Raw genomic sequence first — 6,000 nt, forward strand, 5'->3', positions numbered from 1 at the left:
TCCACCTGCACGTCTCCTCTGACTCCCTTTATAGGTCATCCTGTACTCCCTCCGGCCAAAGAGGGCAATAGTTACATCAAATGGTGGGAGGCCAACTGCAAAAGGCTTGAAGACCTCTGTGACATTGATGGGATAATGGACTTCACTCAGCTCTGCTCTGGCTATGGCCTACATAGAGGCCTACTGGCAGTAACTTGCCTTGCAGCACTGGGTCATGCAGCTCCACATTCGTCCACATGCAGGCCGCCCACTGACGAAATTTGAGAAGTGGTTCATAACCCTTCACTTGGACAAATGCCTGCTCTCTGACATATACTCTTTTCTTCTTACACCTGCACAACATTCCAAATCCCCGGCGCAGCATAGATGGGAGTCAGAGTGTGGGCGCAAATTTCCCCCAAGGAGTGGCAGGACATTGTACACAGGACCAGGGCCTTCTCCTGCAGTACTGCAGGGAAAGAAATATTCCTCAAAATAGCACACTACTGGTACTATTACCCAGCTAGGGTGGATCATTGGCAGTCCGGAGGGGACGCACAATGCTGGCGCCGCTGTGGCCAGGAGGGCACCCTTACACACGTGCTTTGGCATTCTCCAAAGATACAACACTTCTAGGAGACAGTATTGTTGGACATAAATCTCACCTATAGACACACATACCCAGGTACACGACCTACATACTATTGGGGCTCCTGAATGCTTTAACCTACCCTTTCAAATCATGCGCTGGCCATGGGAGCTGCAAAACAGGTGTTGCTTTCTAAGTGAGGTACCAAAGGGGTCCGGACTAGACTGGACTGGTTGCATAAGTTGTGGGAAGTGGTAGGCATTGAGAAACTGATGGCAAGCACTTCGCACATGCTACCCTGCTTTGATAAGATAGGAGGCTCCACTATAGTTTTCTAGTGCTGGAATTCAATGAACTTACCTGCCCAAGATACCTGCGCGTTCTCCAACTCACTGGGGTGCCTTAAGCGACTGCATGACACAACCCGCTGGGACAGGAAAAGAGCGTAGATGTGGTACTCTTACAACCCCTGACTGATTGATTATATTGGCCGTGGAGGCTCTCTCCCTATTTCATTCTCTCTTTACTTTCTCAACTATTCACTGACCTATCCCTCTCTATCTTCATTTTCTGTGATATTAACCCACCGGCCAAGGATGTAGGTGGTGGTTATTGATCCTTTTTGCTAAAAATCAATAATAAAAATGAAACCACAAAATCTGCAGATTATGCAACAGATGATATATTATGCAGCAAAATATAATTATGTGAAAAAAGCAGCACCTGCTGAATCGCATAATTCCAGTGACCCTACTGATAATTAAAGTAAACAAAGTCAGAAATGCTATGCTAACAATGAATATAGACAATTTTATGTAAAGTTCTACTGAAGAACCATGCCCTGGCCTTTGAAAAATGTTAAAACGCAGCTAGTATTCCCTGGGAAAGGTGGCTACCCTAATAAAGATACTTGTCACAACATTGGAGGACTAACACATGGGCTAGCTTATTTACTAGTCCTAGAATATTTGGGGAAAGTGCAGCTTTTCATAGACTAGTCCAGAAGGCTTATTTAACTATTCTAACTCCAGTCCTGGTATATTTTGGGGACATTTTATAATCCTCCAACTATTGCGAAAGGGGTTTGAAATGTATCTTACTTAGTATTTCAACACAGTCATATCAGATGCTCACTGTAGTGTTCAAACTGACATGGAGGAGTGATGCTAGAGAGATGCCTGTAACCGGGGCTGGGCTTAGCCCAAGGGAATCAATAAAAGGGATTGGCCAGTGTATGTGCAGCAGTCCAAGCAGAGAGAACCAGTGTGAGACTTTTTTTAAATTGTATTTATGGCCCTTCAGACTAGCCAGACTGATGTCTGTTATTGATGCCCCCACTTTACTGGTGACGAGGATGCCTATTTAGAACATCCACCAAGTCATTGATGGGAGCCTACCGTTGGGCGCAGAAGAGTACAGACAACATCCTGGTGGCTGAAACAGGCCCTGACCTGGGTAAATGCCCTTTGTGTGGTCGCCTATTTTTCCTCAATATTATTGCTGTTTTGTAGACTCTGCACACAGGGGCGGTACTATCCACTGCCAAGTGCATATGCTATGTTCCTTAAAACATGTAAAAATTGTCTAATGGAGTAGACTATCCACCTGTGACTTGGAAAGTTAAATATCCCCTGTGGAGTGCAGCACTTACTGTGCCATCAACAAGTGTGACAAAAGAAAACATGGCTTCAGTCCTACCAATCAAGCCTGACTGCTGCAGTTAAAACCTGTGGTACGACCTCCCAAAATAACACTTTTGGCAGGGGAAAAATCTACCATTGGAATATTTATAAGTCACCCCTATGTAGGCCTTGCAGCCCATAAAGTAGTGTGCATGGTGTTTAAAAGTGGGACATGTAGAAATGTAATATGATCATGTTGCGACTGTGACAAGCCCCCAACAGCTATTTTCACTGTAGAAGGCTTTGGCTATCTTATGAGGAAAATAGAGTGCAGATTAATATATAAATTCTACAATCTCTGGATTATAACAAACTAGAGAAGTACACTATTTTTAATAGTTATTCAAAGTCCAATTCAGTGGTGAAGTTAGAATAGTGATACATTAAAAAAAAAAGTAACTTTTAAAAAGTTATATTTTTCCTCTCTGAATCTCCAGGAGGCTAAATTGCACTATCGTGCCAGCAGCAGCACTGTCAGTGCTTGACCATAGTAAGGTGAAAAAAATGCTCCCAGAGCAGGTCAATGACTTAGGATATGGGGCAGCTGATCCAAATCAGCTCAATAAGAGCAGTGGGAGAGGTTTGAGGAACTTAATTATTTGAAAGAGACATAGATGAAGTCTGGCAACTCATAGCTTTGTAAGGAGTTCCTCCTTACCTCTACCTCGGACATAGGCTATGCTGCAGCATGTTATTAGAGCAGCCCAGCACTGCAGGATATTTTTTTTCCCTCGGAGGACACAATGGCTGTCAGGCACTCACCTGGAGTTCCTGCAGGAGTGAGCTGAGCGGTACGCATTGAGGCCCCAACTCCCTCACTAAGCACTAGCCACCATACTATTTTAGGTCTAAACAACTTTTGCCCTGTGAGGGAATAGGGAAATGAATGAAAGAAAACAAGACACTGCTCTGGATTCGAAACTTTGCAACCACAAAGATAAGGCCCACACCTCTGCTTCCTGTCAGGGAATAAAGATTGAGTTAGTCCTAGGCACAGGAGAAGACACCCCTAATCACCCCCGTAGTAGAGGTACTACCATAGTAGAGGTACTACCTGTTGATTCTCTCTTCCCTGTGTGAATTGAGAATTCCAAAGAAAATATTTTCCAAGAGAAGTTCTGGAATTGGCAAAGCTCATACAACAAACTCTTGGTAAATAATTGCAGTCATAGGTTCAACCAACATTCATTTTAGTGTCTCCCCCTTCATTTCCCTTGTTTGGGCTGGGCGCCAGCCCAGAATCGCATACAAACTCCTCACACTTCCCTTAAACTGTGGCGGGCTGGGCACCCCAGATTTCAAACTGTATGCCCTTGGTGCCCAGGCCAGTTTTCTTCACTTTTGGTTGCATCCGATGCCCTTCCAACCTCATGTAGCAGTCGAGGCAGATCTTGTGGCCCCTTTGCTGCTCCAGACGGCCGTCTTTGCCCCTGGAAAACCTCAGTGCGGAGAGATAGACACGGTTGAGACCCTGCGCTGGGCCTGGGACGGCCTTGAGAAGTTCTCCGGTTCCAGCTCGCTCTCCACTAATTCCATGCCCATCGCCTATAATCCTGCATTCCCATCCCTGCATTCTGCTGGAATGGCAAAACGGGCGACTAGCCTGGGGCTCTCCACATTAACGGCTATTTACCCTGCTGGCAACTTCTTCTCTCTTCCAGCCGAATCCGGCCCCATGGATACCATGCCCTATTACCAACTTATAGCGGCCTGTTGGGAACTGCACTCCACGTTTCCACAGCCTCCCCCCTTGATGGCCGCTCTCGACCTTGATTATACTTCCGTCTCTCCTCGTAAGCTGGTCTCCAGGCTTTATGCCCTTGCCCTGGCAGCATACTTGATCTCCGCTGACCGGGCGCGCGTTGCGTGGAGTGAGAACTTGGGTACCGTCCTCTCTCCGGAGACCTGGCTGTACTGTTGCCTGCATACCACACAACTTTCTCCTTTCACCTGCGCCTCATACATTTTAAATATTTGCACAGATTATACCGTTCTCCTGCCCAGTTGCATAGAACAGGTCTCGTCCCCAGCGATAAATGACTTTGTTGCTCTGCTCCTGCTGACGATTTTCTCACCTTGCATGGCTTTGTCCCGAGGTCTCTACATTTTGGTGCGATGTGTGCACTGCCATTACTGAGATTATTTCCACGCCAGTCTTACCTGACCCACTGGTGTGCCTTTTGGGTTTTGTGAAACACTATCCCAACGCCTTTCGTAGGCTCACTGCTATGCTGCTTGTTCTTGCACGACACAGGGTCGCCATGCGTTGGGGTTGTCAGTTAGCGCCCATGGTTGGCGCTTGGCTGGAGGATGCTGCGTGTTGTCAGACGCTCCTGTCCGAATTCTGGGATCTGATGCCGGCAACCGGCCGGCCGCATGATATCTGGGGACCCCTTGTCTAGTGTCTATAGCGCCAATGCACCTCTTCTGCGTACTCTCCCGCGCCCCCAACGGTTCTCCACCCGCGGGGACTGCCGGTGCTGACTCGTAGAATCGCCCCTCCCCTCTGCTCACTATTGCCTCTTTGTGGCTATCCCTCCACACACTCTGACCATTGAGCACTCCACTTGGCCATTCATGCTTCAACCCGTGCTGTCCCTTATTCTGCATTATGTGGACAATCCTTTTGTAATTGTTTTATGATGGGTGTATCAGCTGTGCTTTACTTTACTATTTGGCGGTTTTCCTGCCTGTATACCCTGTAACCGGATGTGCAAGTCTTTTCAATAAAGGTCTTAAAAAAAAAAAACATACATTTTAGTGTACGCGACAGCATACATACCATAAACTAAGGGATCGTTACAAATCTTGTCAGTATTAAAATGTTCAAAAAATAAGTCTCAGAGCAGTCATAAACAAATACCTAACCTAAGAACTACATTGGACAGATAATTAATTAAATCTACTCACACCACTAGCATTAAAGTACCCTCAAATTCTCTTCTAGATATATCCACTTAACATATGAAAACGTCCAATAATTAGAATGATTCTAACAAAAGTTAACAGTTCCTAAAATAATATTTCTTATCTCTTTTAGTTACAGAATAATGCAGAGTCAAGTCACAACCTTCAAAGAAACACAGTTCATGATACTAAAAAATGCAAAGATCAGTAACAGAAGTAACAGAAGTAAGGCAAGCACGCACTTAACTCTTGTTTTGCTGAAAAACGTTGAAGAGTTGCAGTCTGGAAAACTGACACCAACCATAGATGTCAAGTGTGTGAGGACGTGGCTTCCCAGGAACAGAAGCCAACCTCAGAAGACTCAGAGAACGCCGAGGAACAATGGAACACAGGTGAGTCGATTTTGTGAGGCTAGGAATACTGAAAAGCAGAGCGCTGTGCTTCTGCAGAGTGCATTGAAATAACGTCCTGATCCATCATGGCCGCATACTGTTGCGCGGCCAGGTCAGCTGGAGTGTCCTTCTTTAATTTGTACACCCACAAACACTATGAGCAAGACTCCCCGACCACCCGACAGACACTCTCCAGGCTTATGGTAAGGCAAGCTCGACAGTACACTGCCGCCGGGATCCCTCTCACAGGTTTTGGCTTTGTGGCATATCTTTGATGAAAGTGACACACCAATCTGGGGACGTGTCCATGACCTGCGGGTTCCCCCTGGTATCATCCTCTGGTCCTCACCCCTTCCAGTCAATCAAATAAAAGAGTTTGTTTCTTACTCTAAGATTCTTTTGACATCAAATTCAAGTTTATTATTGATTAATATAGCTGGTGGTCTGTTTG

The sequence above is a fragment of the Lissotriton vulgaris genome, chromosome 2_1 (genome assembly GCF_964263255.1).
Source record: "Lissotriton vulgaris chromosome 2_1, aLisVul1.2, whole genome shotgun sequence".
NCBI classification, from domain to species: Eukaryota; Metazoa; Chordata; class Amphibia; order Caudata; family Salamandridae; genus Lissotriton; species Lissotriton vulgaris.